Source organism: Corapipo altera, unplaced genomic scaffold (genome assembly GCF_003945725.1).
Source record: "Corapipo altera isolate COAL_440 unplaced genomic scaffold, ASM394572v1 0, whole genome shotgun sequence".
Taxonomy (NCBI): Eukaryota; Metazoa; Chordata; class Aves; order Passeriformes; family Pipridae; genus Corapipo; species Corapipo altera.
In genome coordinates, this window is record NW_020884872.1 from 72,778,593 (window position 1) to 72,805,935 (window position 27,343).

General features: G+C 37.4%; 1 long non-coding RNA gene across 1 annotated transcript; it reads right to left on the reverse strand.

The window, feature by feature from the left end:
- Positions 1-26,266, reverse strand: LOC113947750. The gene is made up of 3 exons (XR_003527846.1): positions 26,187-26,266; positions 5,758-5,898; positions 1-119 (listed from the first exon to the last, which is right to left on the reverse strand). It is a non-coding gene; the product is annotated as an uncharacterized LOC113947750 (long non-coding RNA).
- Positions 26,267-27,343: the final 1,077 nt, after the last annotated feature.

The window sequence follows — 27,343 nt, forward strand, 5'->3', positions numbered from 1 at the left end:
GGCTCTCTGTCAGGACCATGACCTCCACACTGCAGCAATACTCCTTGGAAATAAGGAACTCTGTAAATCTCTGGTGATCTGGTACAACAACTGCTGTTACTGTTGTCGGGTCTGTGTTCCTGTGAAGCAGAAAATCATTACAGATCAACAAATCAGACTTCTAAGGAAATATTGGAAGATGATGGTATCACCCCTCTCTTCCAGCCTTGGCAGTGAAGAGAGATACAGTGAATGCAGGAGCTGTCCCAGCAGCATCCTGTCCCCCTGAGAGAGGCACAGGAGAAGTAGACCTCATGCACTCATCCCCTCTTTATCAAAATGGTATGTCTAATTCAAGAATTATTAGTTCATAAAGACAGCCCACATCCCCACTGTCTGGAAACACAGAGTCACATCTATGCTATAGGTACTATTATGATACACAATGATTCTGCTTTGCTTCAGGGTAAAGATGATAGAAAGTGCAGAGTAGTGAAGAACTGCCCAGCCGAAATTCAACGCGCTAAGAAAGCCGTTCCTAAAGAAGGGAAGAAAAGTTAAAAATTAATTTTAATACAGTTTTGTCTGTGACTTGTTCAGTGATGAGGCAGCTGCACAATTTTTTTTTTTTCAAATACCCTCATAGCAAAAAGGGATATTATTTTAATTACCAATTTTGTCCAATGTCATTTGGAAAAAATACTTAAAAGAAGGTCCATTAAGAATTTTGGATTAAGTGTTATTTATATAGGTACACCCCTCTATTAGATTGTTAGCTAATTGCTAACATTCACCCCAAAATCCTGAATGTATCGAGGATTATTGAAATTGAGGGTTACATTTAATATTTCTTATTAATTTAACTTAAACAATTTTTGAACATGCTCTGGGGAGAATAATATTTTTTCCCTGGGGAACAAATAGGACTGACTGCTGCTGTGCAGGTTTTTAATCAAATATGTGTCTTATGCATTACAGATCAAACCAAAGCTTTTCTGAATTGGACATACCACTGAGTTTACTTTAAAGCATTGTCTACTGCTTTAGGCAACATGTGGCCAGATGAACTGTGTAGACAACTGAATTTTCAGCTCTGTGGCCAAACAAAACAACAACAATAGACAAAATGCCCAAATAAACAAACAAACAAAAACATAACAAAGAAACTCAAATAAGAAAAAAAGTAGTTTAGGAACCGAAGTAAAAGTCTTTAGGCTAAAATTCTTGTCTTTAAAGACAATTTCTAAATCAAGTTGATTTCAAAACTATAAACTTCATACAAAACAAAATAGAATAAGATTTTTAAAGTATCTATTTTACCTCTTTATTTACCTGAAAATATTTTAAAAAACTACTATTTGTATCATGAGCAGTTTTGGGTAAGCTTTGTATATTTGTACAGAATTGTTAGTTGTGTACTTCGTAACATGTTTTGCTAAGATCTTTTGAGGACTTTGTAATATCACAAAAATCTTTACACAGAGCACAAGGCCGTAAGGTATTAGTTCCAAAGCAGCAGATTTGTTTCCTTGGTATGATTCTACACTGAAAGGTTGTTTGGTGATTTCCATGTTTGGTTTTTTTTTTTTAATTAAAAACCATAATCATTAATCTGGAAAATAAAATGTTATCCTTTTTCATTAGCAAAGTTACTTTTCTTCCTTTTAAAGACCAGCTTTTCAGAACACACTGTCCAAAAGGGGTACAGGGAACACCTTTCCACATAGTTTTGTGGCTTCATTTTCCATTTCAACCATTTAAATAGGTTTTCATCTTTTCCATATTTTAAGTGAAAAGATATTTCCTAGCATTAATTATAAAACACATATATAAACAAAGAATATTGGTACCGGCAACTTATTTATGCTTTGAAGAGTTTTGACCTAATCTTTAAAATCTCATTCCACCAATTCTTTCTTGGCTTAAATGTGAGTTTGGCTTGAATATCAATTTGGGCAAAGGTCCGAGGAGGAGGAAACAAAGAGTGAACTTTCTGCTATTATGGACTGTAAGAGAGACAATTAATGAAATTATCTGGAAAGTTGCCAATACTGTGAGAGATGTATCTATTAATCTTGAATAACTTTGAAAGAAAACAAAATAAATGAAAAATAAATAACGAGATTGTTAAAGAGCAAATTCACATAGAATCTCAATGTGAAAAATAAATTAAAACCATATTTAAATTTCAGATATGACAAATAAATGGAATCTTTCATCACACTGGACAAATTAAATTCTTTTGTTATTTAGGGTCTTTCAGGGAATTTGAGAAAAATAAGAAATACATGTTCTAAAAAGCTAAGACAAAAGAGAAATATTTTGTGAAGATCGTAGAAAGTAATTAAATGCCAACTCCTTTGGTAATTAGCAATATGAAAACTCTGTAAACATGCTCTTAGGATTATGGGATTATTATAATTTACTAGCTCAATGCATTCCTTTGTCTTTACATGCAAGAAAAGTATTTGACAAGGTTGAGTGGTCAGTTTCTAATCAAGTAAATATTTTTAAAATATTTCAAGGATACAGAAGTGCAAAATGAGTTTTAAAAAGCAGTGGCCTTGACAAGTTTAGAAAGAAACTTACTTTCAAAGAGAAGGTAAAATATTTCAGGATTTCACAGCTGTTTTGAGAGTTATATTTCATTCCATTTCCCATATCTGCTGCTGTCCTCATAATAATAAGTAATCATAGCAAAAATAAAGCATTCTGTTACAAAATTCTTGATGTCTACAAGGGCCATTTACATTGTGAATTCTATTTCTTTGAGGATGTACATTACATAAAGTAATTTAAACTGGGATATGTGAGCTGAAACCATATTAAAACTACCAAACATATGGACTGTACTTGTCAGAGGACAGGAACATACCTATAACAGACCTGCTAGAGAGCTGAACATCAGTAAGCCCTACCATTCCAGGTAATCAAGCCTTTGTTGGGACGAGCTGTAGGATGGGAACTGTGATGATTCTGACCTTCACTCAGAGTGTAACTTGTTGAATTATTGGTATTAGAGGAAAGTGGGGAAAATCCTGATTGAATAATCAATCATGTTCTCATCAGGCATTAGGAAGCAAAGAAACATTGAATTAAATTCTCTGCTGCTTCTCATGAGAGGGAGGGCACAGGATGCACAGCCTGGGGGACAGGGGGGTGTTTAAGGAAAGGGATGTTTAAGGAAACCCTCTAGTGCAGATTAAGTGAATTACATGGGAACACAGTGCTGCACATATGAACACTATGCTGCCCAGATGTTGAAAGGACTTCCACCTACCCTGTTGGCAAACCTAATACAAGGATAGGATTGTGCAAAGGGTTGGATTAGAAAACAGTATCTGGCCTATTTATTCTAACTATGGACTTCTCTTTATTTTTTAGTTTTTCAAGGAAATTTATGATAGTAAGAATTCAGTATAGTTTTGTTTTAAAAGCTTCATTAAGTTCCCTTATAACTGAGAATATTGGAAGAGAAAAAGAATAGTAAGTCCTAGGTTATTATTATTATGTATTTATTGTTCACTTATTTAAATTTGCAGAGCTTGTTACAGATTAAAACAATTTATTTTCACTAAACTGGAAGCTGAAGTAGTGTGTGATTCCTCTGAGATTTGGGATTACTATTGGTTTGTATATGTCATTCTCTTTGTGAGTGAATGAGAGCATCACATTGTGTTGCTTATAAATATGCCATTGTGATATACAGTAGACTTTAAGTCTCTGAATGCAGCAACACATCCACGACTTTTTCTTAATCATGAACTGAAATTAAACTTGTTCAGCTCATCTCTTAGCATAATAGAGGCATCCTTCCCTCTAATTGCAGCAAAGGTTTCAAAGCATCTCCCTTGCTTAAAAGACTTTATTAGGCTTTTCAAGGTGTATTAAATAGAATAAGGGTTATGTCAAGTGATTTTTCACTCTCAGCAAGCCAGTATGGGAGGAACAGTAGATTTATTCAGTGTATTTTTCCAGTCAATGTATTTACAGCCTACACATTTGTTTGAGATAAAGCTAAGTAAATTCCTAAAAGCTTTTTTTTTTTTTTTTAGATGATTTACAGCAGAGACCTCCTTCATTCATTTCTATGTCTCCAACTCTTCTTATCATTGAAAAATCATCCCCAGGTGGGTGGAACTGGTTCCTCTGAGAACATCTCTGGGTTTTTTGTGTCACTTTAGAGGACACAGGTGCTATGTTTGGGGCAGCAACTTAAACTGCATTGGGCTTGCATTATTTGCCTTTTGTGTCTTATTCCAGCACAGCCATATTGCCAGGACAGTAGGTATGTGTTTTTCTCTTTATATGAAGAGTGGTTGGGTGAGTTTTTTTCTACTGCCACAGCTGACCATTTCTGCACAGCTATGCATCTTCAGAAATGCCAGCTGATGCGAGGTAGTATGAAAGTCTGTGATTGCACAGTGCAGTGGCTTGAGTACAAAATGAGGTCAAATGCCATCCTAGGCTCTGATGCTAGGGGCTATAGGCAGGCTTGGGTAATGCCTATAATGCTGGAAAAACGGTGATGATGATTCAGATATCTCAGCTATAAAAGGCAAAGAATGGGGAGTAACGAGCAGAGAAGTACATATGTTGCTCCACCTACTACTCTGGTCTAAGGCTTTACTATTTTTCTCTCAATACTAAATGAGAGTATTTGATTGTTAGTAACTTCCAAAAAAACAACAGAGAAAATAGCTATTACCTTGTAACTAACCTTGTTACTCCACTGTTTTCTGCTTTTTGCTATTAACTTTCATTACTATTCCAAGTTACACTATATAGCAGGTTTCCATTGTATCTCTTTTCAGTGAGGCTTTTGTACACTGCAAAATTATCATTGCAGTGGTAGACCCATTAAATACTTTCAGAGTGGATTTTGTCTCCATGGACAAGTTTGCAGAAAAAGTACTGGCTCAGGTTGAACATCAAAAGAGTGGTGGAGGAGAAATTAGATTATCTACAGAGTACATCTACCAGCATTGTTTCAATTTTTTGGGGGTGAGGGATTCTCCCTGAATGGGGCCAACAGGGCAGGTTGGGATGCATCCGTAGGCAGTCCAGTGTATACAGTCTTTGTCTGTATATCTTTTTCGTTGGCATGGGAGAGGTTCAGGACAGACACAAGGAGAAGCTCCTTTCCCATGAAGACAATTTCACCTAGACACGGGTTTCCTAGAGAAGTTGCGCAGTCTAAGCCTTTAGGGCGTTTTCCAGACCTGTCTCTTCCAGCCTAGATTGTCCTGTGATCCTGCAGAAAGGGAGGAAGTGCTTTTTGCCTGTCAGAATGCTGGAGGAACTTTAAGTCAAGATTATTCTCCTTGTATGCATGGATACACAGGTAATGTAAACACCATTTCTCAAAAATTGCTTTATAGTGTAAACACTGATTCAACTTACAGTAAAAATCAAATACTGGATATATTTATGGTAAACTAGTAACACAGCTAAGATTACTCAAAGAAACAGCTTTTCTAGTATTTTCCTTTCACAGTACAATAGGTTGGTATTACCATGTAATTTCACAGTAAATCTAAGTAATAGTCTAGCTAGCTGGCAGCTGAAGGTCCTGAAAATTCAGACTCTGGGTGATGTGTGTATTTCTGTATTCGCAGCTGTAATACTGTAAAGTTCACATTTACACTGAGATAAATGAGCAGCCAAAGTTGCCAGCTTTTGTGCAGCAGAAAGATGTAAAGCTGAGGGTGACTGTAGTGCAATACGGAAGACCCATTAGGTGATGTGGTCTTGTCTTGGTATAGCACTGCTACTTACATCGGTAGACCAGGTGGCTAAGAAAGAATAGGAAGATGGTATGGCCTTGAGACAAGTCCTTCTTCACAATTTTCTCAAAGGATTCAAAGTTCAGGGCACTCACATGACCAGAAAAAGTCACCTCTGTCCATACTCCTAAACCTTAAGGATAAGAACATACTTAGATATTCTGCTGGATCAGGACTGAATTACCTGCAACACGTTCAATCCAATCCCACTGGAATCTGAATGAATCTTGTCCTCATCATTTCAAAATTTGTCCTTATCAGCCCATTGCGAGCCTCTACCAACATGGCTATACCAGGAAATAAAGCACATTATGCTCAATAAACTGCAAACCAGCAAGGAAGTTCTTCTTCATTACAGACCTTGAAATGTCAGGCCCAGTAAAGCTCACAAGAGCAATATATTTTAATTACATGAACATTTTATGTTTTGTTTCACATGAACCATACAAAATCTTTCTGAAATCTAGCTTAATTCCAATGTGCTCTTCATCAGGTTTTCTTTTTGTCTGGAAATGTTGTAATAACATGGGCTGAAAAGGCTGGACATTACAGCCTCACAAGAGAATAGCGGCACCACTTTGTTACAAGAGAAGCGTTACCCATTGTCCTGCATATAATCCTACTGCAACACTTTGGAAACTTGATTACGAGAAGATTGCATTTTGGACGTGTTCCTCCAGCTCTCTTCTGGGAAAATGAAATGATCAGTGGAGTTTTTTCATCTTATATTTGCTCAAGGCAAGACATAAAGAGAAGAAAAAAGTATTTGCATACATGTATGTATCTGATAAGAATTAAACCTCTATTAATAATTGCTCCTGCACATTGCATTTCCAAACCAAAGATTAAAACCCTTACAGTTTAATTTATATCTAGTGTAGTCTCATATTACCTATTTGCATACCAGTCACAGTACCACAAATCCTGATTTTGTGAGCTGTGAATGTCCTATAAGAGTCCTATTGAAGTCTATGGTAATTGAGAACCCTCAGCATAATAGAAGATCAGGCTGCATAGAGGGTGCATTATAATGTAACTCCTCTATATTTCTTTGTTGTTCTGCTAATAGAAAGATTTTTTTCTTCATTTCTTACCAGTTATTTGCTAGATCCAGTTTTGTCTCTCTAGATTGTGAGCAAAACTCTTTGCTGATGCAGATGGGTACCTCTGCTTTCATTGATGTTGTGCTTGTCTGCACCGGCAAATCATTGACCCCAACCTTAAGAATAACAGTAATTCCATTATATGAATAGGCTGTATTGTTTTTCCCCCAAATATGTGAATAAGGAACTGAGAAACACCTGCATTATTTGTATGACTTGTGGCACACTGTTTCTGTTCCTGCTGAAGTGGTTGCTGTGGTGTTACATAAAAGAGGTTACTAAAAGGAGCAAGCAGGTAGGGTGAAACGATGACCCAGGTATGGGGCAGGCCACCAAGAGCAGCCAGGTACAGACTTGGCACGGGAAAACTCCAAGCCTGGTGATAGTGGCACACTGAAAAGAAGTAGTTGTGAACTGAAAGACTGGAGTTTCCTTATAGCCCTAGCAAATGCTGTTGGGCCACTTTTACCGCAGGAGATCCTGTTGTGGACAGGTACAGACTCCATTCTGCCAGGTACAGCTACATTAATGGCAAAAATAAGAAGAAATTCAGATTTGTTTCTGTGCAGCTTATTTGCTGTCTTGAGAGTCCAACATGTAAGACACCTTGTAACCACAAGGCAAGCAAAAATATTATCTTGAGAGCTTGTGAGTAGATGCCTGGTCATACAGGGTGAGACAGAAGGGGAACACCTGGTTGTCCTTCATCAGTCTCTCAACATAGTAACACAAGGAGACAGTTCTCTTTCCTTTATTTTGGCCATGCCAAGTGAAATTCAACTGGATATATAGACCTCAGAAACTCAGATAAGGATAGGGAATAGTAACAGATGTCTAATAACAGCAAAATGACTCCTCTGCAGCACAATTAATTGTTTTGCTCCCAGTATTTCTCCTGAAAGTGCTTACAAACCCATGCTATTCAATGTCCTGCTTTCATTTTTAAATACTGGGATTATAGCTTGTGGTAAACCACTCGGAATAATACCTGATGTCTCTACTTCTTGCTAACATCTAAAAGATAACATTTGTCTAATAATGTGTTAATACATTTGAAGAATCCATTTTTAAAAAATAAAATTCATATTTCAAGTTTTACATAACCTTTCTTTTCCTGGAAATTTAAGAGATGAATTAAAGTACTTTCAATTCACTACTACTGTAAAGTGGTTGATTTGATAATGTCAGATAGTATTTAAATCCTCTTCTCTATTCAGTCAGTGTTAGTCTTATTTTAAGCAGCCCAATGTCATTCTTTGCTTTTTCTGGAATAATTATGGAGACTGTAAATGCAAAAAATGTCCTTGATAAAACACCATTATTATTGCCTCTTTGTTCATTGAACAAAAAGTTATTTCTGTTTGGTCTGTCAGTCTTCAAGTTTCTAATAATCATTCAATGTGATCTCATCTTTGCTGATCCTCAATGATTCTGGTTCAGTCATGGTCTCTGCACTCTCAGAATGTGATTTAAATCAGGTTAGAGAAATTCCAGACTAACCATGAACCCTTTCTTTTACAATCCAACAATAGCAAGACTGGATGAGATAGCTGTATATAAGGTTGATCACACTAAAGTCTCCTAACCCAAAGTAGGTCCCCTTGTCTTTGGACAGAGAGATTAATTAAAGGACCTTTTCAAGCAGTCTTTCAGGCTTTTCCCAGTGGCCTGAGGAGTCCAAAATGGTAGGTTCTCATAATAAATTATTCACTTTTCCCCCCAGTATAATATCATCACAACAATTTACAGACTAAGTTTTACTTAGGATATCATAAAATGCTCTTAGAAAACAAATGGGTTTCTGGAATTTTGCCAGGGATTGTATTGAATCCTCCCTTGAGGTTTCCTTGGTTGGCCCATTTATCAACAACAGTGAAAACATCAAGTGGTAAGTTGATAATTACTGGTAGTGGAAGCACAGAGGAGGAAACAAGGATGATCAAAGTTATGAAGAAGCTTCTATAGAGGAAACAATACAGACAAAGACTCTGCAGCTTGGAAAAAGGTCAGCCAAGGAAAAATACAGTATAGTTCTATAAAATCATGTGTCAAAAATGAGATAAATAGAGAAAAATATTTGTTGTGCTTTTGAAGAAAAATAAAATGAAATCAGAAGGTGAATATTTCAAGATAGAAATGCTTGTTCACGCAGCAATGGCAAAGCTGTGAAACCCCTCTGTTCGAGAGAGTGGAACACAACTTGCAGAGGTTTACACTGAGTGAAAAAAAAAGTAAGACAAATGCACAGCAGAAGAAGTTACACAGGATATTAAATAAAAACAACAATAAAATATGTCAAACCTTTGGCTCAGGAAATCTCCAGTCCATTACTTTTGTGTGTGAGAAGAATATGTACAAGAGATATCACTATTTGTTTGTCCTCTTTTTTTCTCTTTCCTAGGCATTCACCATTAGTCATTGCTAGGGACAAGAAACTGGGCTAGAGGAATATTTAGTCTTACTCAGTAGAGCTTCTTTTTGTGTTATTCCTTTACAAGTTTCAAATTGATTTAGCAAGTTTGCTATTTCTAGAATTTTCTTCTTATTTCTTAGAGGAATGATGTATAGAATTTTCTTCATAAAAAGCTACAAAAGTAACATATTGTAAATAAACCTTACCAGTTGGTTTTGTATATAAAATAAGAGATAGTTCCCAAGTCGTTTTAAGCTTTAGAGTCAATAACTTGCAAATTTAATTTCCTTTTTCAGAAAATGTTTTTTACGCCTAAGGGTTTTTCTAATGGTTTCTGTCATCGCACGCTGTTTCCCTCTAGCATTAGTGACTTCTCAATATACTGTTTTGCATCAGTATTCTTGTGAACCACTTAGACATTTTATCTTTTGTCCTAGTTTTAACTTTTCTTCAGCTCTGTTTATCAACTGACTGTCAAAGACTGTTTTATGACATGCTTTAGAAGACCTTTCTCTTCTCCTCTCTTCTCTTCTTTCTTTTCTTCTTACGATTCATTTGAAATCAATGTCCTCTAGTTTTGCATGTGAATCTCAATCCTGGAGAAGATTGAGTTTCTTAAACATGTGATCTCACTTCTACTGCAGTGTGATCCAACCATGCTAAAACAGCAGGATCTTTACCACTTCATTAATGAATTCAGTTAGTTTGGCATAAATGTGTAGTGTGAATAAGTTACACAGCCTTATTCCTCTAGGAGAAACAACTGATTCAACTGTGAAAATAAAAAGGATAAATATGTTATTATCTATATATTTTTATTTCCCATCTTTTTATAATAAAATAATATACAAGGCAAGACCTTCTATAGACATAATTTTCTTTTCCAGAGTATTGCAACAATTCAAGGAAACACACAATGTAAGGGTTTATTTTTAATTTGCAATGTACTTTGTTGTTACTACTAACTGAAAAATGTCCCTATTAATGCAACCAATTATATCTTCTTTTTCTTAAACATATATTTGCTTTCAAAAATATAAATTTGTCAGTGTTTCTTATTATTTTTTCTAAAACAATAAATGTCTGCTAAAAAAGGCTGTCTTTCACACCGCTAGAAAAATTGTAAAATAATTTAAGTAAGGATATTTTAGTGTTTCCAGTGTTTCCTTCCCCTTAATAGTGCTAATTAGAAGCTGTTCATTTAAAAGAAAGAGATACATTCAATAATTTATCAAAAAACCTGAAAAGTCTTTGGATACTCAATAGGGTTTGACCTTATTGGCAGAGGATTTGTTTGATTTTTGGTAGGTTTTTTTGTATGTTTCTTGTTCGTTTGTGCATGTGTGTGCATATGAATCTATGGAATATGCCTGAATATAGCTTGGTTTTAAGCTTGGAATACTGATTCTTCAGGTCCTCACTTCCCAACTCCTTCATCTCTGCAGCCACTTCAGGTTAGAAAAAAAAATAAATCTAAAGAATCTCTAAATGGCTAACGATTACTGAACTATATCTTTTAGCCAATATGCCTGGATGTGTGAACTATCCCTTTTGCAGTATTGAAGAGGTACCTTTCCCACCTATGTTGTTACCTGTGTTAGGGATAAATTACCTCCAAGTTGTGCCGGGCCCTTTGTCCTCTGTCTTTGCTTACCAGAGGGCACTCTGGTTCTTTATTCCTAGCCTATATTTTCTCTGTTTTAACACACACAGACTTGTTTAAACAAGCTGCAAGCTTGTATGAAGTCACGATTAGTATGCAATCAGTAGAGTTTGTCTGTCACTCAAAACTTGCAAACACACTTATTGCAGCACCACCATTCCACTACTACATCAAAATTCCTACAGGTTTCTTCACAGCTTGACTCTAATTTTGATTCAAGTGTTTGACACGTGACATGACATTGATCATGCCGATCTTACTCTGTCTAGACACTGGGTGTTTAACATAAGTGGGTTGTCTCAGTCCTCTTCATAGGAGATATCTCCTCAGGATGATCCATCCCAACTGGGTTACTGTATTGGGTCTGGCTGAGCTGGAGTTCATTTCCCACAGCAGCCCTCACAGTGCTGTGCTTTGCATTGGTAGCTGGAAGGGTGTTGATAACACACCGGTGTTTTGGCTACTGCTGAGCACAGCATCAGCCCTGTAATATTCCTTCCTCAATTGAGGGCAAGATCCTGGGAGGGGACCCAAGTAGGCCAGCTGATCCAAACTAATCAAAGGGATATTCCATACCGTATGATGTCAGTTCAGATATAAAAGCTAAGGAAAGGAGCAGGAAGGCAGGCATTCATTGTCTCCAATGGCTGTTTGCTGAGAAACTGTTATGTGTGCTGAAGCCCTGCTTCTTGGAAGTGGCCGACCATCGCTGCTCATGGGAAGTAGAGACTAAACTGTGTTATCTTTCACTTCGCTTTGCCTTATCCCAACCCACAGGCTGTTTTCCACCTTACCCTCTCCCCTGGTTGGCTGGGAAAGGGAGTGATAGAGTGGCTGAGTGGGCACCTGGCATCCAGCCAAGGTCAATCCACCACAGTTACATATTATCTTAAAAGACTGTGAAGTTCTTCTGTCATCTCACTGTCCTTTGAAACAGAGAAACACTTGAGAAAACTACAAGTGACAAAACAAGGCTTTATATTGTCCCATGTTAGTGACCCTGATCAGAAGACTATTGCACATGGAGAAGTTAGAGACGCACGCAGCAGTTAATCTTCGCACCCACATAGAGTGTGGCTTTCAGCCCTGTGCTGAGCTGCCAAATCCCTGGGCTGCGGAATGAACTCAACCAGTTTACGGTGACAGAGCGTCCTGTAGGCAGCTCCCACCTCCTACCTGCAATTATGCCACCTGCTTGACCTTGCCTTGATCTAAAAGTTAGCAAGAAGTTCTCAGCTGAACAGCGTTTGGCTGTAGAAATGATAGAGTTGTTTACTTTTAAGAAAATCCTGCAAATAGCTTGAATGACAGGGAGAGAAAATCTCAGCTGTGGGCAGGATCTGCATGGTATGCCACACAGGGGTTAGAGCGCTCTTAGATGCTACATCATCTGGGGTCCCCGGGTGGGTCCCCATCTAAAGTGATATAGATTATCTATAATGTTCATTTCTTATGATGCTAGCTCTAATAAATAACAGCATTGTGAATCACGCCTTACAGAACCTTAGCACCCTTCTTAATAGTATCAAAAGAGACCAGCACCTCCTGGTGTGAAACACCTGTGGTGGGCAATACTAATACAAGAAGGCAATAGCTGCTTCTACTGCAGTGTAAAGATCACTAATGCTATTTTTCTGACTGTTGTTGTGTGTGTAGACCAAAGCTGTTAGGATTTTGGCACTTACACTTCTATTCTTCCTTTTAATAGAGAATTCTAAGCAAATGTAACAAGATTAGGTCTGTGGTTGAAGAGAGTTGTGTACATGCATGTGCGGAGGTGTGACAGTTTCAGTCTAGGCCTTCCTGGAGACTAGCTTGTAACCAGGGAAGTACCCTATGTTCCCAGTATTCCATGCTATCCTTTACGTAAACAGAGGTATAAATAAGAAAGGAAGCGAAGCCTTCGCTCTCTTCTCTTCAGGTGAGTTTCAGGAACAGTAGGTTCCTGCGTTGGTCTTGCTCATCTGGAGTTGAGGCCTGTAGCGACTGCTGTTGTCTGCCATGCGGGAGGTAGAGAGTGTTGGCTGGGTCTGGCTATCCTGCTTTTCTCAAGGGAAGTGGTGAGATTTCATTTTGCTAGTTCTTTATTTTGCTGGTTCCTGGGTTTTTTGATTGTGAAGATCTGTTTTGTTTTGTCCCTTTTTCCCTTTTCCCTTCCCCTTTTCCACTTTTTGGGACCCGTTTGGGGTTTCTGTGTTTATATGTACATAGTATCTTAATTGTATATATCTGTGATATATATGTAAAATATATATATATATATTTGATATAGCTTTTGCTATTTCGTTTTTTTTCTTTTCTTCTGGGAGGTTTTCGCTGTAGTCTGTGGGGTTTGGCGGGAAGCCAACTACAACTGGCTACAGGATGCTAGCTTTTAATTACCTAAGTATAAATATAGCATCCAAAAGTTCTTAAAACTTGAAAAAGACTTTTGATTTTTGTTTTCTTTTACTTATCTATCGCAATCAGACAAATGACATTGACTAATATTTCCAAACCCATTATTTGGCCAAGAAAAAATATGAGAAACTTTAGCCTAAATATGCTTTGATTCAGGAAGGAATTTTTGGTTTGAAATAGAAAGACACTTTCAGAAGCTCAAGGCCACCCTGTGGTAGATGGGTTCAGGATATTATTCAACTATGAAAAATTATTGCACAGATTGACCAAAGACATTTACCAAAATTGGCCACATGGGATTTTTTTGAACCACTGAAGATAGACTCTTGCATTTAAACACAGTGAACAGAACACTGATATGGTGGGAAACAGATAACCTAATTTCCTAGTAGTGAATCCTTTACATTGTAATTTAAGAGCTCTGTGTTCTAGAATAATAGAAGAGATTGGACCACTAGTCCCTCAGTTCGATCCTTTATAATCTAGTATGAACTAAATTTAGCAGGGTTTGTCCTCAGGGTCAGCTATTTCTCCAGAAAGAAATCTGAAATGGCTAGGTTAGTACTGTTGAAATTATTGAAAAATTTAACTCTTGCCAAACTGAAGAGGGAAGTAATTAGTTTTATATTTCTAAAACATCACGTCAGATAGTGCAGAATAAAATCAGAGTAAGTCTCAATAGCGCTGAATACTGCAGCAAGATGATCATGTTATCTATTACTAGTGTGTGTTTTTTCTACACACAGTAGTATCCAAGTATGTGTAATGACTGTAGGTGTCCAGGCACCATGACACCAAAAGGCAATGTTCCTGTACACTTAGGCACCTCTGAGCAGCATGTTTTTTTAAGCGATCACGTTAAGTTTAGAAAGCTGCCTGGAACAGGTGTTGGCCTTAGAAAGACAGAGGGTTTTACTCCAGCGTGCCTTTGAAGTAAGCTTTGGCTTTGAACCAAGCTCATAACACCTCAATCTGGAAACATCTGTGGTAACTGCTAACCAAGCTGAGTTGCTCAGTTTTACTGCAGTAATTGAAAATGAGTATGAAATTCATAAAGATATGCTAGCACTAGTACGAAATGTGGACCTGACCTCCCTTGATCTGTGTTAGGATTTTTTTCCTGTAATTTAAATTTGCTTTACCTGCAGTTCCTCAAGAATTTTCAGGTGAGACTGAAGTCAGGAAAGCAAAACTGTCAAAAGCAAAACTCAGTAGAAGAGAGGATTGGGCTTTGAAGCCTTCTGATGTTATACTGACACAGTTGAAAGACACCCTTTCAACTTTTAAAATAAAAATTTCAATATATTTCCAAATTTTATCTAATACTTTCTTGAAGATTTGAAGGCCTTTTCTAGTAAAGGGAAAAAGAAAAAGAATTTTTTAGATATATTAAGACAGACTTTTCTGTAGCTGAGCTTTATTGTTCTTTCAATGTAGTTGAGTCTTGTAAAATGTCAACATTTCAACTTCTTGTTCAATTTAATTAGAGAAAAAATTTCCAAAACCTCAAAAAATCTCACAGGAGGGAAAGATCAACCTGCTAGACCCAGGTCTAGTTTTGAAGATCTTTTGCATAGATTTACTTTGAACAAATTTGAACAACCTGTTCCAGAACTCCTAGTCCTATTACTTTGGAAATAAATGTTAGAAACATTAGAAAAACAAGGTCACTGGTGGCAGCAAGAACTTGATTAGACGCAGAAGGTAGGATTTACCTAAGCAAGAAATAGACACTTCTGAGGCATGGGACACTTCATCCTTTAGATACTTAAAATAGGTCAGATAAAGGCTACCCTGAAAGTACCTGTTTCTCTTAGCTGGCTATAAAAAAGGTGACTAGATTGACTCCAGACAGCTACTCTTTAGACACGGAGATTAGACGAATGCCACCCAGAGAGACTAAAGAGAATTAAAATAGCTAGTATCATCTACTTTGTCACCAAGTGTCATCTGAAGTGTCTGAAATTTTATTGTTATCCATTCAAGACAAGAAGCGTGGGAGATGGGATAAAAATGCAACTGTTCACTAGTAGAACGGTCAGAGAAGTTTGAGAAACATACAGGGGGATGGAACTAGAGATATTTGGGTAACATTTTAATAAATGGGGAAACAATGGTGAGGCTTAAATTTGATAAAATCTAGAATCGCTTAGAGAAGGCTTTGGGGTGACCTAATTGCAGCCTTCTAGTACCTGAAGGGAGCCTACAAGAAAGATGGAGAAGGGCATTTAGAAGGGCATGTAGTGACAGGACATGGGTGAATGGCTTCAAACTTAAATTACGTTTAGATTAGGTGTTCAGAAGAAATTCTTTACTGTGAGGGTGGTGAGGCACTGGCACAGGTTGCCCAGAGAAGCTGTGGAAGCATTCAAGGCCAGGCTGGATGGAGCTCTGAGCAACCTGATCTAGTGAAAGGTGTCCCTGCTCACAGCAGGGGAGTTGGAACTAGATTATCTTTAAAGTCCCTTCCAATCCAAGCTATTCTATGATTCTATGATTCTATGATCATCTAGTCCAGCCCCCTGCTATGGGCAGGGAATCTTCAACTAGAACAGGTTGCTCAAATGTCTGTCCGACCTGACCTTGAACACTTCACATGATGGACATCCAGAACCTCTTTTTCAGCAGTTTTGATTTTAAAATGATGTTGCTCCTTTCCAAAGCAGATAGAGGAGAGGCAGAGAGAGGTGACACCACCTTTATAAGCTTTTATGGAGCAGTGGTGTGATTTGGCATTTCTCTTGAAAATACTTAGAACAAGGTTCACATAAGAAAATGTCCAGATGTATTTAGCCAGTCATTTCGATAGTTGCCACACATTTCTTTGAATTCTTTCTCTTGCTAAACAGTAACAGGCCATTTTTTTAAAAAAGTGTTCTATTACCCCATTTCATCTTCAGAGAATTTATTGTGCAGTTACTCTTTTGTATCTGCAGTTCAACACTCTCAGTGTAGATGATTTTATCCATGGACAGTAACCTAGACACTAAAGCAACAATTGTTTTACTTGCAATGCAGTGCACTGAGCATAATTAGAGTGCTTGAAACATATCTAAAAATAATTTGTAGGACAACAGTGTCTAATTAGGTTGGATGCAGAAGTCTGGCTAGTAGCACTAACTACTGTCAATTGTAGCATTGAAAGAATTCTAAATGAAAAAGAAATGTAATTTAAATGGCAACATCAGGACGATAAAACCAGTTTATATAACTGAAGGAAAACAAGAACTAATTAAAAATATTATGGACTGTGCAGAAAGTCCTTCTATAACTTAACATAAAAGGTAATTTTCACAGTTGCTGTGGCTGTTGATGTGTTTTGACTTTTTGAAACAATACTGATTAGTCCATGTAAATTTCTGTGGTTAGATAAAAATTACTGTTCTTTGTGGTCCTTTGGTTTCCCAGCATGATGTGTTTTGTAGGACTAATCCTTTCCGCAGTCTGTCACATAATTAGTGTTGATGCGCATCTGCGTTGACATTTTGAGAAACTGGTGTGTAATTTTATCTGATAACATTTATTGGGACAAACAAGTTATACTGTGATTGCTTGCTGGTCTTTTTTCGTTGATTTCCCATTTGCAAAGTAGTAAATCAGCCCTGAGAAGATGCTTTTTTTCCCTCCAAACTGAGATTTCCAACATACTTTGAGAAAACACTCTCCTAAGAGCAAGAACAGGTGGCTGCTTGGGGCAGCCAACTTCTAGGGGCAACAAAATTGCACAGGTACTGTTTTCGCAAGCTGGCAAGGTTGACTGGGCATTCAGTAACAGACTGGTTGGGCTGGGCAGTTTGCCTAGAGCAGCAGACTCCTCTGGAGCTTACTCTGACTTGACCAGACAAATAAGAACTAATGCTCATTGAACATATGGCTGTACTGCCTAATGTGTAGGACCTCCTCTGATAAGAAGTAATTTTGAGCAGCTGTGTAGTCATGGATTTAGTAAGTGGCTGATTTCTTTCTTAGACAAGAAAAATGAGTAGGTACTGAGTAAATAAATTATCCCAATTAAGCTTTATTTTTAGTATAGCATTGGGTAAACATGCGTATTAAGGCCAAATTTCAAGTATAGACTCAAGACTATACAGGACTGTTCAGCAGGGTACAGCAAGAAAAAAACCTTGCCTCTGTGGACTAAACAAAGGGCCACCCCGTAGTTTCTTCTGCTACATGATAAGTGTGGGATCCTGACAGTTGCCCAGGTCCCGTCATTTGTCAAGAAAGTCAGCTTATGAAATTAGTGTAGGAATCTCCCTCCCCACCCAAGGATTTCTGGCTCATAGTTATTATGATTATGAAGAAAAATTCATTGACCCCACTCTTTCCTCATGACTTTCCTTAGTGGGATTGATGAGTTGTTTATGTCATAAATTATTGTGACCTAAGACACTGGGGAACTTTTAACAATGCAAAAACTACTATATCTTAATTTACTTACTCACCAGATAGGGTATATTGCTCACAGATAGATTAAATTATCAGGGTTGGTTTTGGTTTTTTTTGGTTGGCTGTTTTTTTTGTTTTGGTTTTTTTTTTTTTTTTCTGATGGAAGATAAGACAGAACTCAGCATTGCTCTGTACAACAGGTATATATCCTCCAGGGAAAGAAGAGTGAAAATTCATGACAAGACTGAATTTGCAATTAACTGGATGATTGGTTCCCACAAAGAATGGAGATAAAAGAGGAATATCAGGCCAATTACCTGGTGTTGAGGTAACAGCACTGTGTTATTTGAAATACAGTGTTTGTTAAGCATAGCCTTAGTGGCAGGTGGAAAGGTCTGCAACCTCTGACTGTTAGGCAAAGCTAAACTGATAATTTAACCGCACTGAAATGAGCAGGAATGTCAACAATATTTACACAGCTTGGCTGTTGAGGTAGACAAGAAAAAACAGAAGGAAATTTTGATACTAAGAAATTAAGACCACAAGTGACAAAATCAGAGGAATGAATTGCTTCAGCATAGTGTTAAGAAAGAAGGGGAATGTGAAAAAGAAACCAGAAGTGGAATTTTCCCTGCTGGTATTAGGATTTACTGAGCTTGAAAAGATCTGGAGAGATAGGATTTTTTCAAATGCAAACAAGATAGAAATGCCTTAGTGATGATGTTTTCAATAACACCTCTTTGGATTTAAATATAGAACATTTACAGAAGCAAAAGAGCTACAGTACCTTATACAGCACATGGGCTGAATACTTTGCCAGATATAAATACTCAGCGTCATTAAATAATCCATAACGAGATCGCAAGAGTAAATGTCCTGATTGTAAACTGAATGTTAGGAGTAAAAGTATGGTGGATATGAGATGATGTGAAACCTTAGTATCACAGTTCTTCAGAAAACCATCAACCAGAGAAGGTCAGGAAGCCTCATACAAATAGCTTTGTATGAAACCACCACTGTCCAAGAAACAGCTTCTCTACTTTTCTACTTCTGCTGAAAAAGAATCTCTGTGAAGTGGTGTCAATCAAATGAAAATTCTCTGTGGAAGAATCATCATTTTGGAGACCTGTCACAGGACAGAAAAGGAAATCCTAACTCCTAAAAACACCTTATCGTTAAAGGGAAGGAGAAGATAATACTGAAATTCTCAAAAGCCTTATATTTCACAATTGTAACTACTACCTTCTCTTTTCACTGCATCTTTAACAAAAAACTCTAAAGGTTTAATAACATATATTAGGCAGGTATTAAGAAAGAGAAGAATTTTTTTGAGGCTTCAAATATAGTTTAAAAGTGTGACGATATACAGAGGAAGGCACACACCATATCTGTGGCTCTCATTTATTCTCATTTACTCTCATTTATTATTTAGCACAACCTATTAAATATATTGTTATAGAAATTGCCTAACTGATGCCAACGCATGTTAATTAAAAATCAAAGCAACAAGAACTTTCCCCTTTTCTTTCCAGTAATATTATAGAACTAAGAAAAAAAATCTTTTAAAAGGGCTTTCAATGAAGAAATGTCATTAGCTACAAAACCTCTACTAGTAAGGAAGAACTTGTTTTAGAAAAGTGTCTATCATAAAAAAGTGCTTTTATTAGACTTCAGATAGATTCTGGAATTTCATAGTTATTCTCACAGGAAATTTTCAGATAACTTCAAGGTGAGCTTTTGTATCTTGGACCATAGCTTCAAAAAACCATAAAGTGAATGATTGTGCATTTTATTTCCGCAAAGTTAGACAACTGGGAATTGAATGTTATATTTTATTGGGTTTTGAGTAGATGTCTAGAGATCTGTAAACAGGGTAAAATAAACCACTACTGAGGTACTATAAATTAGGAACCAGGACTGTTGACAGTTCAAGTACTTTTAATGTGCTTTTAACAGAAGGACTGTTTAACTAATGAGGCACAATGTCAATAGTGTATTTTAAAATATTAATATATAACGCTCTCATATTTGTTAAAACATAACATCCAATGAACATTCTCTTGCTATTTAATTAGGCATTTAGCTGGGTTGCAGTAAACAGGCTATTTAATCTCACCGTTTATATTTAATCAAATACCTACATTCTTGTAAACAGTTGCCATCAACATTAAAATAATATAATTACCGTCTTGTAAATACCAAGTTAGGTGCCTCATAAAAGTACAAATGGATAAGGTCACAGCCCTGTGCTTCTAGAAATTTTCTTCCTTTTTTAGTACCTTAAAGGCAAATGCAGGCTTTGTGGCTGTTTGGTCTGGAGCAGGAAGCACCTGCCCAGTGCTCTACATGAGAAAGGTCAGTGTCCTCTAAAAACAGACTCATTGCCTGACCAGCATCTAAACACAAATCTGCTGGTCAAAAGATTCCTGGCTAGAGCAGCTGTCTCCCAAAGTGGAGAAACCTTCAATAGTTCACTGTCCCACCATGCTCTACTGTGGATCCAGCCCCTTGGTGCTGTGTTTGCCAGTGGCTCCCTGAGAGTGCAGGTGCCTCATGGGATTGGGGAACACTGCAGTAACCCTTTGCAACCTGTCTGAGGGAGCTGGGAGGGCTTACTGTGGTTCTCCACTTCCCACTTTTGTTACAGTTTTGGGAAATTATGTGCATTTTCTGAATAAATTCCAGTGACTAGATTGTCTTTTATCATACAACTCCTGATCTCTTCTTCAGACATTCCAGATTAGATTGAAAAAGATGATGTTGTGGTTTAACCCCATGTGGCAACCAAGGGCCACACAGCCACTCACTTACTAACCCTTGGGTGGGATTGGGGAGAGAATTGGAAGGGTAAAAGGGAGAAAATTCAATGCTAATGTAGAATCAATGCTTCTTAAATTACTTGGAAGCATAGTTGCAAAGTGGAATTGAAAAATGAAACATATAGTTGCAAAATTAAATACTGCCTATCAAAATGTGGTAGGCCAAAACAAAAAAGATGAAAAATAATTTACTTCTTCAATTTAGCATGGAAAATATTTGAGAAAGAATGCAGCAAAGAGTTGATTACTTCTTTACTTAGCCTTTTCTCCTCATCTGCTGACTTCTTTGTCATTTCCCCTACTTACTTTCTTGTGATTGATTTGAAAGAAAATAATTTTTACTGCAGATAATTTTATTTAACCTTTTATTGAAGTCAGTATTTTAAAACAATGTGAAGATTACCTCTGAATATTTCATAAAATTTAACATGTATAAAAGTCTTCTAAATAAAAAAAATATTTTCAATCTATTTTGTAATTATTTTCTCCATGCTATCAGTAGTTTTCAGATTTGCATTTAGGACCAAAACTCCAGGTACAATTTTTAAAAAAAAGAAGTGCACATTTCCCATGGTGCTTCCCTGGTCTGCCTTTTGTCCTTCATTCAGCTACAGATTGTTTTCTGAAAATATTTGTCCCTAAAAACTGTTGATAGAAAACCCTATCTCAAACTTTATGAAAGTGCAATGCCATTTTTTAATTATCTGATGAAGTTTAAAAATCACAATGGATAATTTCATTGCATGATCTGTTCTCCCTCTCTTTGCAAAAATTGCCAGTGACAGTCATAGTAATTCCACAAACAAAATAAATGCTTGATTTAACAGATGCCTTCTGAGACAGACTGTGTCTTGAAGGGAAAGGTGGTATCATCTAGGTGCTCTCTTTGTTTAGACTGCAATTATATCTGGACATATATAGCCTAGAAATTGCCTAGAAGAATAATTTTGAATTTCAAAGTTTCTTTTGGTTTGGTCCATGATCATATTGCATTTGTTTCTATAAAGAACAAATTTATACTTTGTGCCCAACTGAAAAGCTTTTATTTTGATTTACAGTAGCAGACACTGAATGTTTTGCAAACGAGACATACAAGTAATTGATTGGAGATTTTGGGACTTTTATTAGAAAACAATATCATTTGATCAAATGTAATTTTTTTGGGGAAGTTATTTGCAGAAAACAAGATGTTTTACCAAATATATGATTTGCTATCAATTATTCACCTGGTGTTAACTCTTAGAAAAAAAGCAAGTACAGGCTTTTGCCTTGTTTGTACATTATGTTCTCTCTGCAAGGTCAAGCACTGCCAGAGCTCAGATGAAACTTTCAGAACAAGTAATATGATCAATATGAGAACTAAGGATGCCTGGTTCCCCACAGATTTCTTTTGAGGTTGGTTGACTTTGATGTCTAAGCAGGCAAGATCTATGAATGAAGCTTTTCACTTCTTGACAATATTAATAATGGCTTACTCTATGTGGATCCTCTGATGTCTAATCAAGGTTAAACCTCCACTTTCATCAGTGGAGGCCCTGAACAGGCTGCCTCAGCTGCCTTTTTTTTTTTTTTTTTTTTTTTTGCTTGGCACTCGTAAAAAGCAGATCGTGTTAGGAACCAGAAAACTTGTACCAGTTTGGATCACTGGCCAGTGTTTTTTGGGGAGGTAAGTTATTTGGGAGACAAGGCAGACAAGTAGAGCTAGAATGGGATCACATAAGTTTTTCCTGTTAAACAAAGTAAAAACCACAGTCCTTAGGAAGTGGTACTGAAGCTGAGGCCCCCCTCTCAATCTTAGTTAAATCTAAGGCTTCTTGCTGTTACAAGGAGGGAAAATGTCCCTGTGTATCTCATGACAGACAAGCTGAAGCGCTGACCTCTGATGACTTGCTCTGCTCACGTAAGAGGAATTGTTATGGGTTTCTCATTCAAAACAGAGAGGTCTCTGCCCATGATTAACCTGTGTGGTTTTCTGCACAGAGACACTGGTGTCCAGTAATGACTTCAGCTATTTTTGTAGCAGATGACTGAGTCTTTCTCAGCAGGATGTAGGTAGAGTCACTAATACAAAGATTTGAAAACACAATTACAGAAACATTCTCAATGTCAACCCATATTTCCAAAGGTAGTGGCATCCTTGTAGAGTCACAAAGTGAACAAACACAGTGTTAATACGACTTATGAAAACTCAGGTTACTGCTAGCAGGTGATGAGACTATCCTTATCAGGCATGAACAGGAGCTAAGAAACTGCTCCCATTTGTGACAACCCTTATCAACATACTGAACAGATCAAGCTCTGGCATCCTTCTGATTTTTGCTGAAAAATTTTTAAACTGCTTACTTAAAATCATGGGTTTTTCAGCTTCAGACAGGTGAAGTCTTTATAAAAATACATCAATATTTCAGTGATAAAAACAAACTTTCTTTTGTGCTGCAAAATTTAACTGAGAGGTTAGGAGAAGCTGTTTCTTTATTTTTATTTCATTTTCACGGTCTTGACAATTTGTCACTTCTCTCTTACTTCCCAAGCTTGACCAACCTTCATAGGGAGCAAAAGGAGCTACTGGAGGCTTTACTTTGTTTTGGTTTGCAGAGTCAGACCATGAGATCCTGGTGTCATCCAAAGTAAGCTGAAAACAATTAGCATCTTTCCGCTGACTGCAGAGAGAACTAGATCAAGCTTTAAATTCTTGTGGCCAAGGGCTATGATGCTATATTCAGATCTGATAGTCCAGGTTGCAAAAGACCATAAATTCTTTTTAAGGTTACTGGAAATTAGGGTTTCTGCATATGTAGAATCCAGTCTTTGTGTAAGTTACCATTTCAGCTGTTCAAGTGGAAACAGATCCTGTGCTTCAGAAGCTGAAATAAATATCGACTTACACTGGTTTTTGTATTCCAGAGAGTGTAAAGGGAACAAGGACATTAATTTGTATCAGTGATGCCAGGAGTGAGACAAACACAAGACACAAGAATGTCTAAATTCTTCCTGCTAATTGGAAAATTAGATAAGACATACATTCATATCTCTAACAATACCAAGTGATTGTTCACTGTTTATCAAATGAGTCAGTTTTAAACAAATGAACTAGCTAAGTGGAAAATGAGACAAAAGTGCCTGCAAGTTAGTTTTCTTGTATTTTTCAAAAAAGTTTCCCTGACTTGTTATCAAAGGGAAAAAGACAGTACACAGACTCATGATTTTGCTGTAGTCAGCAACATCTAAAAGAAGAAAGCAGTTTGGCTAAAAAATAGAGCTTGTTATATTTATACAGCGGCATGTGGGGCAGTGTATTTTATTTGACTTTCAATTGCAGCTGTTGCAATTGGTCTCTGTGAATCCTGTAGGCAGGTATAAAAATAAAAATAATTTTTGACTTTAGTTTGCAGGTTGCTCATGCACTGAGGAAAATCCATTAGAGGAAAATCCACTTCTTCTGTTTTAAACTGTAATAACTCACCTGCACATTTTCAACAGAGAAAGTCTTTATAAGGTACCTGCTAGCTTTAATGGAATCACACACTATTTTTAAATAGCATATCACTCCTGGGCACAAGCAGCAATGATCATAAATTACACATAGGCTAGAAAAAATGACACTGTCATTGGTGAGAAAAGTATGATCTACATTTTTAGGATTATATGCGCTTCCTACTCAGATTGAAGAATTTGAGTCTTTGCTTGTTCTTTTATAAAGAAAGAGATACCCTAAATACAGATTTCTTCTTTCTTCCTCACAGAAAAAATAAAAGCAGAAGGCATTTTTTATGTGTGAGTTTCAGTGCATTGACATCATAAACATCTTTCAGTATAACACACATTTATAAATATAATTTTTGAGATCCCACAGAATCCCAGCAAACATGAACCACCTTTTAAGCTTCCCACACAAAGAATCTTTTAAAATGAGCCTGTGGGAAGTGCTAGACAAATGTTTAGGTCCTAAAAGATGCAAAAGACCAACCTTAGGAGTATTTCAGAATACTCAGCTGAGTATCTCAGTGCTATAGTAGCATGAATGAAATACCATAACAAGTTCATAAGAAAAAATAGGTTATTTAAAAATTCACAGTGCTACTAATAAACTAGCAATAGATGAAAGTATTGTATATGGATTTAAGAAATAATGTCATCCATACTGTTGTATGTCCTTTACTCTACCTGAGCAATAAACTGTCTAAGGCAAGGGTGTGCAAGCAAATTAAGAGGAATATTTTGGTGTATTGAGCATGAGAAGTGAATATATCTTGCAAAATCAAAGACTTTTCTTGTTGCAAATATATAATATATAATAGATATAATGTTTAAACAAATGCTTTTAATTCTAAAAAAATGTAACCAATGTCAAAGACTAAATCAGCAGAAGCACCTCTCAAAACTAGAATCCTCCAAACTAAAAAAATTAGATATTTTACTTCTTACATAATACTTCCTCATAGATAAAGATAGGCAGGAAACTTCCATAGATATATTTTAACATGCAATAGAATAACCCTTAATACTTATTAGTAGTGTAAGAAGTCATTAGCTATACCCAGAGCCATCCATATTTGGCAAAAACTTAAAAATAAACAGTAGAGGAGATAAGAAATCTTCCACCTGGAAGACTCAGAAATTAATTATGCAATTTTTCAAACCAACAACCTTTTAAGTCCAATACTTGTTTTCTTCAGGTCTTGATAGCTAGCAGAAGCAGTATCTGAATTCTCATAGAAGAGAACAGAATATTATTCAGTTCACCAGACCTATTCGAAATTTAAAGATATACTACTAACAGTGTATTGAAATAACTGAGACCTGAGTCTGATGTAAATCAGTATCATTAGGACTTGCCTTTATTTACACTAGCTTCTATTTTTTAAACTAAATGCTGACATTTACTCTAGTAGTGTTATTCATCATTCACAACAAAGTAGCTTAGAGCAGAAATACACCTTCCTGAGATTCCCCATTTTAGTCACCTTTCTTTGTCAACTTAATTTCTAAAAATGTAGTAAGTAGAAAATAAAGTCTTCCATTCGGTGCTTTGCTTTGACCAAAGGGGAAAACAATTGCTTCTTTCTGCTCATTTCTTTTGCAGGTGAAATGAACCTTTGGTCAGCTAAAGCAGTATTTTTTGGCTTACAGTACTGACCCACAGTGTCTCAGCTGAAAAACAGAGGCAACCCGTGTGATAACCCTGAGATTAGCTCAGTTTGTTACGGCATGGTGCTAATAACACCAAGGTTGTGGGTTTAATTCTCGTATGGGCCTTCACATAAGAGTTGGACTTGATTCTTGTGGGTCCCTTCCAACTGAGAATATTCTGTGAAAAGTGAACAGCTGTAGAAATAGTCTGTGAAATGGAGGAGTCTTAAGAAAACAGTATTACTCAGAAATGGTTTAAGTTTTGATTCCTTACAGAGCTGCTCATTTTTGTTACTGCTTTTCAGATCTATGTGTTAAGTGGATCTGCCTCGTCTTACAGCAAGAGTGAAACATTTTCACTCTGTTCCTGGATGGCTATGTAGCCCACAAAAAATTGTAAGAAAATGGGGAGCATCTTGCTGGATGTAAAATGTGTTCAACTTTGTTACCTGAGAGACATTTCTATTAAAGGAAACATAAGAGAAGTGTAGAAAAGTTTCTTACTGCAATAGTACAAGGAAATTCACATTAGCTACCTTTGCTGAAATGAATCTGCCATAGGTGATCACAGACACCAGCACTTGGGTCATAGAATCATAGAATCATAGAATCAGCTGGGTTGGAAAGGACCTTTGAGATCATCGAGTCCAACCCTTGATCCACTACTGCTGTGGTTACTAGACCATGGCACTAAGTGCCACATCCAGTCTCATCTTAGAAACCTCCAGGGATGGAGAATCCACCACTTCCCTGGGTAGCCCATTCCAATGCCTGATTACCCCCTCTGTAAAGAATTTCTTCCTAATATCTAACCTAAACCTCCCCTGGCACAGCTTAAGACCGTGCCCTCTTGTCCTACTGCTGGTTGTCTGGGAGAAGAGACTGACGCCCACCTGGCTACGACCTCCTTTCAGGGAGTTGTAGAGAGTGATGAGGTCTCTCCTGAGCCTCCTCTTCTCCAGACTGAACAACCTCAGCTCCCTCAGCCTCTCCTCACAGGACTTGTGCTTGAGTCCCTTCACCAGCCTCATTGCTCTTCTCTGGACCTACCCCAGCACCTCAATATCCTTCCTGAACTGAGGGGCCCAGAATTGGACACAGTACTCGAGGTGTGGCCTCACCAGCACTGAGTACAGGGGAAGAATCACTTCCCTATACCTGTTGGCCACGCTGTTCCTGATCCAGGCCAGGATGCCATTGGCCTTCTTGGCCACCTGGGCACACTGCTGGCTCCTGTTCAGCTTCCTGTCAATCCAAACTCCCAGGTCCCTTTCTGCCTGGCTGCTCTCCAGCCACTCTGTCCCCAGCCTGTAGCCCTGCATGGGGTGGTTGTGATCGAAATGGAGGACCTGGCGCTTGGCCTTGTTGAACCTCATTCCGTTGGAATCAGCCCAACTCTCCAGCCTGTCCAGGTCCCTCTGAAGAGCCCTCCTGCCTTCCAACCGATCAACACTCCCCTCCAGCTTAGTGTCATCTGCAAATTTGCTGATGATGGACTCAATCCCCTCATCTAAATCATCAATAAAGATATTAAACAGAACTGGGCCTAACACTGATCCCTGGGGGACACCACTGGTGACTGGTGCCAACTGGATGCAGCACTGTTCCCCACCACTCTCTGGACCTAGCCCTCCAGCCAGTTCCTAACCCAGCACAGAGGG